The sequence below is a fragment of the Miscanthus floridulus genome, chromosome 14, assembly GCF_019320115.1.
Source record: "Miscanthus floridulus cultivar M001 chromosome 14, ASM1932011v1, whole genome shotgun sequence".
Taxonomy (NCBI): domain Eukaryota; kingdom Viridiplantae; phylum Streptophyta; class Magnoliopsida; order Poales; family Poaceae; genus Miscanthus; species Miscanthus floridulus.
Window position 1 is genome coordinate 36,908,882 of NC_089593.1, and position 11,699 is coordinate 36,920,580.

The 11,699-nt window shown below is 41.4% G+C and overlaps 1 non-coding gene across 1 annotated transcript; it reads right to left on the reverse strand.

The window, feature by feature from the left end:
• Positions 1-10,807: 10,807 nt before the first annotated feature.
• On the reverse strand, positions 10,808-10,916 carry LOC136506215 (small nucleolar RNA R71). Its single transcript, XR_010771438.1, has one exon. It is a non-coding gene; the product is annotated as a small nucleolar RNA R71 (small nucleolar RNA).
• Between the last annotated feature and the right edge of the window lie 783 nt (positions 10,917-11,699).

Genomic DNA, 11,699 nt, shown 5'->3' on the forward strand with positions numbered 1-11,699 from the left:
GTCCTTCACTTGGATCAATCAATCAAGACATTTCAAGTGAGTGTCAAGAATGGTTCTTTGGAGAGAGGTCACTTCTCCCTAGTGTAGGGCTTACCGCCTATGTGTAGGTAAACCAAGTGGGGTACTTGGAAGGCAAACATGGAAGTGGTGATCCAGGGGACATTTGAGATGCTTAGTTGAAGCAATCAATAGGATTGATCAAGAAAAGCAAGCAACACCCAAAAGAGAGCTAGTCATGAAAATTCAAGTGGCATTCCAAATAGTTCTCTCATGCAAGCATTGATAAAAGAAGAAGCAAGACAACCACATCATGATAGTGCACTTGATCATTAGTGGTTCTCATTTCATATGGGTGAAGAATAGACTCTATCTATGATGATTGGTCTTCACCAAGCTATAAATTGGACTTCACATTGCTATTGCGGAGCTTAATTGGAAACAAGTGACTATACTCTACTCCAAGATAACAAAGGTATCATTGTAATGTGTATGATTATTTCATCCCTTACTAGTATGCGGTTAGTGCATATAGTACATGCTTATTAGGATCATGCATGACAAATGAAAGTTTAAAATTCATAGCCTACCACTATTGCTTGATGTTGACAGTAGTTAACAACCATTATAAACCGTCAATATAACATGTATAAGGGCATAAATATAATCACCAACAAAGGCCTAGGGGTTTAAACTAACAAATTCCATGAGTTTTGGTGAATATGTATTTTCTACAGGGTTTATTTAGAAAACCGTCAAGGTGGACCTACATGTCAGAATTAATCGAGCTTATCCATAGCGAAACGGACACCCGAAGACTCTAGAAAACTCGAGAGGACTCCACACCAAGGCAGAGACTGCTAGGTGGGGCCAGTCGGCCCCACCTACAGGCCACCTAGCCCCCTGGGCCCATATGTCAGCCCCTCCTTCGAATGTGGTTCTCCACCGCCTCCTAGGTTGCATCTACGCTGTTCTTTAAATCGGTTTGATCCAAGGGCTCACGTTGGACGCTCCAGCCTATATATATCAGCCCCTGCCACCCCCCGGGCAAAACTCCAGTCATCAAGTTATTTGAGTATATAGAAATTGTAACACCCTAAAATTTGCATTCTTTTAAAATAGTTAAAATTGATTTATTTATGTTATTATGTGTGCATTCAAATGTAGGAAATAATATTTTTGGTGAAATTAAAATCAATAATAAGGAATAGATACAAGTTGATGCATATGCTGCTGCACATTTGTCTTGTAATGATTAGTTTTGACTAAAATTTGAATTGAATTCAAATTCAACTTGAAAATGAGTTTGGAAAATTTATTTGGAAAAAGAAAAGGAAATCCATTTCCCTTTCCCCTCCCTTCCTCAATTCGGCCTGCTGGCCCAACAACTCCCCCGCCGGCCCGCTTGCTCCCCCTTTTCCCCCTTCCCCTGCCTTCCTTCCTGGGCTGGCCCAGCATCCCCAGCACCGTTGGCAACCGTTGCCGCGCCCCTTCTTCCTTCTTCAGCCGCTGATGCCTAGGCCCGCACGTCAGTGCCTTCCCCAACCTCCAGCACCCGCACCGGTCAAGACCGCAACCGCTCCACGCCCGCTCCTCGTGACATGGGAGCGTCGCCCCACTCCCCGACCTCTTTAAAAGGGAGCCCAGACCCCGACGCCTTTCCCCTGCTGCTCCTCGCCCCAGTTCTCCCTCTCTCGATCGTAGAAACCACAGTATAGTGGCCCGCTAGAGCCACTGCAGCCGTGGTCGTCGTCGTTTGCCGCTTCTCCATCGACCCTAGTCTGTCGCCGATCATCCCATCATGTTAGTGAACCTCCCCGACTGGTTTCCCCTCTTTCTCTCACTCTTTATTGCTCAAACATCATCGTCATTCTTTGTAGAAAGCCGTCGTCCGCTGCTCACCGTGGTCTGCCGTCCTCGCTTCATCCCCGCCTCCGATTTTCACCCGTGGTGAGTTCGCCTTGCTCTCCTGTTTCTCCCCGTCCAATTCCAGTTTTGAATCGTGGCCCGTAGGCCTTGTTTCCCGCACGCCGGTGAGCTCTTGCCGCCGTCCATGGCTGCACCGCCGCCGGAACTACTGTTCTCGGCCGACATCCCTTTCTCTCTCCCACTGATCTATTCCGAACCACCCATCCATGATCCAATGGCCTAGAACGTCCGATACCCCTTCGCGGGTTATTTTTCTAAAGAGACCCCTAGGTTTTGACAAATAGAACCCGCCGTCCCTAGCGCAATTTCCAGAGTACGCTTTCTCATTTTGAAAACGTAAAGTATAATGTTTTAGTCCAAAATACGTTTTCAGTATTTACAGAAATGCCACTAGATTTGTTTTGCTCATAAAAACTTTGTTTTAGCTCTGAATTGACCTGTTAAAATTGCGTTAGTTTCGTAATTTCATAATCTACGTGTTAGTACCACTGTTAATCATGTTTGCAACTTTTAAATTTCATGGTTAGATTTAATTAAATAAATTGCTATAGGAAATCCCGTTTAAATCATAACTTTCGCGTTTTAGCTCCGTTTTCCGTGAACTTCGCGTTGACGTGATCGTAGTGAGATATAGAATCTTTTTATAAACATTTTATCTTGTTTTCTATACTACTGGTGTACTGTTCTAATTGTAGGATTGTTTGCTTTGCATGAATGCCTTTGGAATGTTGTATGTTGCTGTGTTCGTCGCGTTCAGATGATGAGGAGAACGTTGGAGACCAAGAGTTCTTCGACGACCAGCAGGATCAGCAGGAGTTTGCTAACCAAGGCAAGTATAGCATGGGCATACCTTGATGTCCTATTCACTTTAATCATTTACTCATGTGCATGTGTCTAACTTTAATAACCATGAGGACATTCTAGTCATTTGATGACATGTTCCCTTGACTCCTATGGGTTAATTGCATATGGGTAGATTGCTAGTGCTCTAACTGAATATGATCTACACAATGGTTAATGTTTCTATGGAACTAAAAGTATAACATGAATTATAACAACTGATCCATAGGGCGAAGGTGCAAATGACTTTTGATCATGTTGCTCCCAGCCCTCCATAAGGACTTATCTATCGGTAAAAGCTGGGACTGACAGTGCAACCGTGAGAGTCATGTGGCTCTGACTTTGGCTCAGTAATAGGACATTTTCTAGCTTGTTAGAGGTTACCTTTATGGCACAAAAGGGGCTTGCCACGTTGGGTATAGGGCTGCCTCTGTTCCTATGTGTATAGCTGCGATGGATATGTGCCATAGGAAAGGGGGGTTCCTACATCTATCTGCCGAGGAAACCTAGCGGCCCTAACTTGTTAGAGAAACCTATGAAATGGCTTCATAGTGTACCCTACCCGCTCACCTTGGTAGTGATATGGGAGTAATTAACCCGGGCATATAGGAATCACGACTCACGGTGAATGTGCACAACCTCTGCAGAGGGTTACAAACTGCTATAACAGCCGTGCTCACGGTCACGAGTGGCCCGGAAAACTCACAGAATAATTGGTTACTCATTGTGGTTCATTTATGATGGTATACGATGATAATATGATACAAATGATTCTGATATCTTATTATGTGGGTAAAAATGGGAGCTTAAGCATAACTTGTTAATACTTGATAATAAAATCTTGACTTACTAAAAGTGCTAACTGCAGTAAACTAGTGTCATCCTTTTTTAGCTTCATAACCCCATGTTATCTTGTTAAGTACGGGAAGTACTTACGCTTGTTTACTTTCTATATTTGGATAAAAATCCTGGATGGGTAACAGATGACAACGGGTATGAGGAGTTTCCTGAGGATTATTAGGCCTGTGGTCAACCAGTTGACCTTCCCTGTGATGGAGTTCCACGAGAGAGTTATCATTTTATTTTCCGCTGTGTTATGTAAGACTATGTGTTGTTATTAATCGTGATGTAAGATACACTGTGATAATACTTTATATGATTTGTCAACTTGTGTGTGTGACTGATCCCTGGGCACACATGAGTTTAGTGCATTCAATTTTATCCATAAAATTGGGTGTGACAAATTGGTATCAGAACAGTGTTGACTGTAGGACATAAGCCTAGTAGAAACTAGTCGTTTTAAGGTTTAGATCTTGCTACAAAAACCCTTGATCTATGATCCTTGATATTTTCTTCTCTACTATATCTCTACCCTTGCTATTCATCTCTACCTTGATGCTTATTTTAAAATCTTTGTTCTCATCTCCACTCTTTGATTTGACATGCCATTAGAACTGTTCTTCACCACCTTCTTGCGTAATCTGAAGACGAGTCTTAGGAATGTTACCCCTAGTATAATAAGGGCGATAGTATCGCAAGTTGAGTCAATGATTGAGTTGTGCTTCTTTATTGATTGTTGAATGGTCATTATGCTTATAATTGTTTTGAATCTTTATGATGATTGCAATGATCTTGTTGGATGTTCCCACAATTTCATTTAGTTATAGGCCTAAGGCATAAGGATTAATGGAATAAATAGTCAGGTTTTGATTTTCTTCTGTTGTCCCTATCCTGTCTTTTCGGAGCAGTCTACACTTTATGGTTTATATCTCTATTCGTAGACAACAAAAAATCATGAGAAAATTTTGGACAATAGTACACTTCAATATATTTCTCTGAGCGTAAGAATCAGCTTGATAGCTATTTTGGTTATGGAGATACGAAAATCACAAGGCGATGCATCTGTGCTGTTTGGAATCTAGAGTAGTTTCTGTTATGTACTGTTTTCGACCAAGTAAACTGAGGAATTTGGAAAAGTGTTCTATAAGAAAGTTGTGGAGAATTTTATAAGCTTTCGAACGGTATAAGCTAGAACTTCATTGGATTAACAGAATGAGAGTTACAGCCGTTTTACGACGCTGCTGTTTTTCTGCTCGCGAAGAATTTTAGATTTCTTGTTCTTGCCTATATACAAGAGTATCAATGGGATGATAGAACGTCTTGATATTAGTTAGCTCATCTAGAAGGAGATACAAGCTATACTTTGGTGTCCCCTAGTCTATCTTTTCTTAAGGGGGGTAGCCAAGCTAAAGAATTTGCAAGCTGAAGTGTCCTACATTCTTGTTTGCGCAGCGGAAGCGTGGTGTTACCCAAAGATGTGAGAGAACTCAGAGTCTCAATGAGGTTTGGTTAAAGGTTCAATGAAGGTTTATCCAAGATCATTAAGATTTTGATAGAGCTACTAGAGAAGCTTTCAAGTTAGTTTGGATCAAGAGACCTCAGCTAAGTGCTGAAGGAATCTAAGAAGAGGTTGGAGTAGAACCTATGTATTAGCTTTGCCACAATCTGGACAAGGGCTTTATGTCCACTAGGATGCACTTTATCAAGGTGTGGAATGTGTCCTTATGCAAGAAGAAAAATGTAGTACCTTGTTCATTAAGTCAATTAAGAAAGCGTGAGTTGAACTACCTAACAAGTTGTCTGAAGTTACCCATTGTGGAGCATGAAAGTACTATCTTCTTGGAAGTACAAGTGACATCTAGGAGGATCACAAGAATCTATAGGACATTTTCGCTAAGTTGGTCTTGAGCTTGTGATATCTTTGTTGGGATGAAAATTGAATATGACTTGGAATAGTGCTATCACCTAGAGAAGCAAAAGTCGTTGTCGATGTCCTTAGCAAGAGAGAGTTATGCTAAGATTCGAACAACACCAAGGACTAAGAATTGTATTTCAAGTTCGAGCAACTTAACCGGAATCATTCATGTTTTGAAGATTGGTGGAAGAATTTCCTTCTGACCAAGAGATTCGTCAGGACTTCGTCGGAAGGTGGATATTTTGAAGAGAATTGGTATTATAGGAAAGGTGGCTTAGTGATTGGAGTTACATAAGGGTTGTTCAAGGTACCTATTAGAATCTTGAAATCAATTGGGCAAGTTACTTGGAGTAAGATCAACATGTATGCAAAGTAAAGTGGGATCCCTATCGAGACAATGGAACTACACGAGGAAGTAAAGAAGAATCCAAAAGCGGAGAATCTACATCTCTTTTGTTGACGTCTTCTGAACCTCGAGGACGAGATTCATCTTAATGGGGGTAGAATTGTAACACCCTAAAATTTGCATTCTTTTAAAATAGTTAAAATTGATTTATTAATGTTATTATGTGTTCATTCAAATGTAGGAAATAATATTTTTGGTGAAATTAAAATCAATAATAAGGAATAGATACAAGTTGATGCATACATGCTGCTGCACATTTGTCTTGTAATGATTAGTTTTGACTAAAATTTGAATTGAATTCAAATTCAACGTGAAAATGAGTTTGGAAAATTTATTTGGAAAAAGAAAAGGAAATCCATTTCCCTTTCCCCTTCCTTGCTCAATTCGGCCTGCTGGCCCAACAACTCCCCTGCCGGCCCGCTTGCTCCCCCTTTTCCCCCTTCCCCTGCCTTCCTTCCTAGGCCGGCCCAGCATCCCCAACACCGCTGGCAACCGTTGCCGCGCCCCTTCTTCCTTCTTCAGCCACTAACGCCTGGGCCTGCATGTCAGTGCCTTCCCCAACCTCCAGCACCCGCGCCGGTCAAGACCGCAACCGCTCCACGCCCGCTCCTCGCGACGTGGGAGCGTCGCCCCGCTCCCCGGCCTCTTTAAAAGGGAGCCCAGACCCCGACGCCTCTCCCCTGCTGCTCCTCACCCCAGTTCTCCCTCTCTCGATCGCAGAAACTGCAGTATAGCGGCCCGCCAAAGCCGCTGCAGCCATGGTTGTTGTCGTTCACCGCTTCTCCATCGACCCTAGTCTGTCACCGATCATGTTAGTGAACCTCCCCGACTGGTTTCCCCTCTTTCTCTCACTCTTTATTGCTCAAACATCGTCGTCATTCTTTGTAGAAAGCCGTCGTCCGCTGCTCACCATGGTCCGCCGTCCTCGCTTCATCCCCACCTCCGATTTTCGCCCGTGGTGAGCTCGCCTTGCTCTCCTCTTTCTCCCTGTCCAATTCCTGTTTTGAATCGTGGCCCGTAGGCCTTGTTTCCCGCACGTCAGCGAGCTCTCGCCGCCGTCCATGGCTGCGCCGCCACCGGAACTACTGTTCCCGGCTGGCATCCCTTTCTCTCTCCCCCCTGATCTATTCCAAACCACCCATCCATGATCCAACGACCCAGAACGTCCGATACCCCTTCGCGGGTTATTTTTCTAAAGAGACCCCCAGGTTTTGACAAATAGAACCCGCCATCCCTAGCGCAATTTCCAGAGCACGCTTTCTTGTTTTGAAAACGTAAAGTATAATGTTTTAGTCCAAAATACGTTTTCAGTATTTACAGAAATGCCACTAGATTTGTTTTGCTCATAAAAACTTCGTTTTAGCTCCGAATTGATCCGTTCAAATTGCGTTAGTTTTGTAATTTCATAATCTACTTGTTAGTACCACTGTTAATCATGTTTGCAACTTTTAAATTTTATGGTTAGATTTAATTAAATAAATTGCTATAGGAAATCTCGTTTAAATCATAACTTTCGCGTTTTAGCTCCGTTTTCCGTGAACTTCGCGTTGACGTGATTGTAGCGAGATATAGAATCTTTTCATAAACATTTTATCTTGTTTTCTATACTGCTGGTGTATTGTTCTAACTGTAGGATTGTTTGCTTTGCATGAATACCTTTGGAATGTTGTATGTTGCTGTGTTGGTCACGTTTAGACGGTGAGGAGAATGTTGGAGACCAAGAGTTCTTCGACGACCAGCAGGATCAGCGGGAGTTTGCTAACCAAGGCAAGTATAGCATGGGCCTACCTTGATGTCCTATTCACTTTAATCATTTACTCATGTGCATGTGTCTAACTTTAATAACCATAAGGACATTCTAGTCATTTGATGACATGTTCCCTTGACTCCTATGGGTTAATTGCATATGGGTAGATTGCTAGTGCTCTAACTGAATATGATCTACACAATGGTTAATGGTTCTATGGAACTAAAAGTATAACATGAATTATAACAACTGATCCATAGGGCGAAGGTGCAAATGACTTTTGATCATGTTGCTCCCGGCCCTCCATAAGGACTTATCTGTCGGCAAAAGCTAGGACTGACAGTGCAACCGTGAGAGTCATATGGCTTTGACTTTAGCTCAGTAATAGGACCTTTTCTAGCTTGTTAGAGGATACCTTTATGGCGCAAAAGGGGCTTGCCACGTTGGGTATAGGGCTACCTCTGTTCCTATGTGTATAGCCGTGTTGGATATGTGCCATAGGAAAGGGGGGTTCCTACATCTGCTTGCCGAGGAAACCTAGCGGCCCTAACTTGTTAGAGAAACCTATGAAATGGCTTCATAGTGTACCCTGCCCGCTCACCTTGGTAGTGATATGGGAGTAATTAACCCGGGCATATGGGAATCATGACTCGCGGTGAATGTGCACAACCTCTACAGAGGGTTACAAACTGTTATAACAGCCGTGCTCATGGTCACGAGCGGCCCGGAAAACTCACAGAATAATTGGTTACTCATTGTGGTTCATTTATGATGGTATACGATGATAATATGATTCAAATGATTCTGATATCTGATTATGTGGGTAAAAATGGGAGCTTAAGCATAACTTGTTAATACTTGATAATAAAATCTTGACTTACTAAAAGTGCTAACTACAGTAAACCAGTGTCATCCTTTTTGAGCTTCATAACCCCATGTTATCTTGTTAAGTACGGGAAGTACTTACGCTTGTTTACTTTCTATATTTGGATAAAAATCCCGGATGGGTAACAGATGACAATGGGTATGAGGAGTTTCCAGAGGATTATTAGGCCTATGGTCAACCAGTTGACCTTCCCAGTGATGGAGTTCCACAAGAGAGTTATCATTTTATTTTCTGATGTGTTATGTAAGACTATGTGTTGTTATTAATCGTGATGTAAGATACACCGTGATGATACTTTATATGATTTGTTAACTTGTGTGTGTGACTGATCCCTGGGCACACATGAGTTTAGTGCATTCAATTTTATCCTTAAAATTGGGTGTGACAGAAACCCCAATCATCCTCAGAGCTCCACCATATTCTAGGGCATAGCAAGTTAGGCTAGGTCTAGAGGGAGGCAAGCCTGCTTTGCTTGGATTCCCGATCATGTCAAGAGCGTGGATTGGTATAATATTTGTATCCCCTCTCTTTTGTACCTCCATTATTTTTATATGCTAGTTACAATTGTTATGACAATATTAGTATTCATCTTATTTATGTTCTTCGTTATAATGTTCATCGTCTACTTTGATTATATGCTTAGTATAGTTAGATTACCATCATGTTCATGTATAAGTTTGTATAGCACTCACTCTAAGGTACCATGGGTGAGTGGTCGACATTGTGTAAGTGTGGCGCTTATACATTGTTTACCTATGGATACACCCTATATTCTAGGTCATGTGGTAGATCGTGGATGTGACACTCCCATTGAGTCCTTTGTAGTCCACTCCGCAAATATAGGCGCACATAGGGTCTGGTTACGAAGGAAGAACAAGCTCTATTCTTAACTTCCTTAATAATATCCCTTATGTGTAGATATGAAGATAATCTTAGCAATGCCTACTAAGTATAATTGCACTAATCAATGTATGCTTTGACTTATAATTAAGAATAACTTAGAAATTATTCCTCTAATATTCTACCTAACCATGCTAATGCCATAGAAAGGAGTATTCTAAGTGAATTATCATTGATCAATCCTATATATATATATATATATATATATATTATCCTATGACTTACCGCTATTATGAGTAGAATATTGGTTATGCTTTACTTATCCATCAATAGTATAAGTTATCAACACATGTTTGTGCTAGACCTTCCCTGTGGTAAAATATAAATAACGATACCTAGAATACTCCAGGGTGAAGTGCTACAATGGTATAATTATCTATGCGCTTGCCGATTCCTTTCATATATATATATAATATATATTCATATCTATTCTTCCTAGTCACATAAATTAATAAAGAACTGTTTAGTATTATTCCAGTAGTAATGCTAGGTATTACCAACAAGCATCTCTGACATCATCACTAGGGATGACAACCTAGTAAAGTAATGTTAGGAGATGTAGGTAAGCAATAGGTGGCTACTTAAAACAAGTGACAAGTTAATAAATACCAACCAGCATTTCTGGCGTCGTTGCTAAGGACTAGATTCAACTTTGTTCTTAGTAACGATGCTAAGAAATATTAACAAGCATTTCTAGCCGCCGTTGCCGGGGAAGGTAGCTAGGCAAAGAAAGTATTGATAAACTTATACTTATTAATGTGATCGAGATAACCATTAACCTCTGCTCAAGCAGGATTACCCTTGTTTTGTCTAATTTTATATCTTATGCAGAGTAATGTATGACCGGTTTCGACCTTCCGACAAACTATGTTGAAGATCTAGAAGCATTAATCAGAAGGACTAGAGCTAAACTCAAGAAAGTTCTAGCTTTAAAGTCGGAAGAAAGCCATATAAGGTGAAGCTTAATACCTAAATTTGAAGCCATGGCTAACAGGACTCTCTATGAATTCTCTGCTCCAACAACGGCCAACATCCATACTGGACCGATAGTCAATGTCAGAGATAATGGATTCAAGCTCAAGCCAGCCCTCATCAACATGGTGCAAGCAAGCCAGTTTTGTGGAAAGGCACATAAAGATGTGAGTGCACATCTCCAACACTTCCTGGAGATCTATAGCACTTTCACCATCAAAGGAGTAACCCAAGATGCCATATTACTTCGCCTCTTCCCATTCTCACTTTTGGGGAAGGCAAAGCAAAGGTTCTATGCTAACAAAGATAGAAATACTACATGGAATAACTGCTCCACTGCCTTTCTAGCCAAGTTCTTTATCACAGGCAAGACCAATGCTCTGCGTAGAAGAATCTCAAGCTTTCAGCAACAACATGATGAATCTGTCCCTGGGGCATGGGAATGCTTTCAAGATTACATTGTGGAATGTCCTCATCATGGGATGGGAAATTGGCTACTTATGTAGACTTTCTACCATGGGTTGACCAACAGTACCCGTGAGACTATGGATGCTGTTGCTGGAGGTGCATTCCTGTCACTCACCATACCAGCTACAACAGGTCTTGTGGAGAAGATGGCCTCCAACCAAGGTTGGAATGAAGAACATCTTTAGACCCACAAGAGAGGTGGAGGTATGCATCAACTCAAGGTGGTAGATATGCTATCTGCCAAGATGGACCTGCTGATGAAGAAGCTTGAAGATCGAGCCAATGAGAATTAAGAAGTCATGCACATTCATGATTCTCGCATGACATGTGAAGTGTGTGGAAACACTGGGCATTGAGGGACCAACTGTCCTGAAACCCATGAGGATGTGAACTTTATCAACTACAACAACAACTATTTTCATCCTCAGCGGAATCAAGGATGGAACCAGCAACAGAGACCAAATTACCAAGGTAACTATCAAGGTAATAATTTTAATAATTTCAATCAACCACCCTTGAGGCAATTAATTGCTGGCCAATCCAAACTTATGAAGGGATTATCCAGAAAGGTACCTACCAATGATAAAATTCTATAGAACATAAATAATAGAATGGATAGCTTTGCTTCTACCATTAAGAACCAGCATAGCTTTAATAAAATGATAGAATCACAAATAGCTCAGCTGGGAGCTGTTGTTCCTCCATCCGAGAAAGGTAAGATTCCATGGTAGCCAAAAAATCTAGAGACTACAAATCTTGTCGATATTTACAATGCAGCATACTACTGTATATAATCATC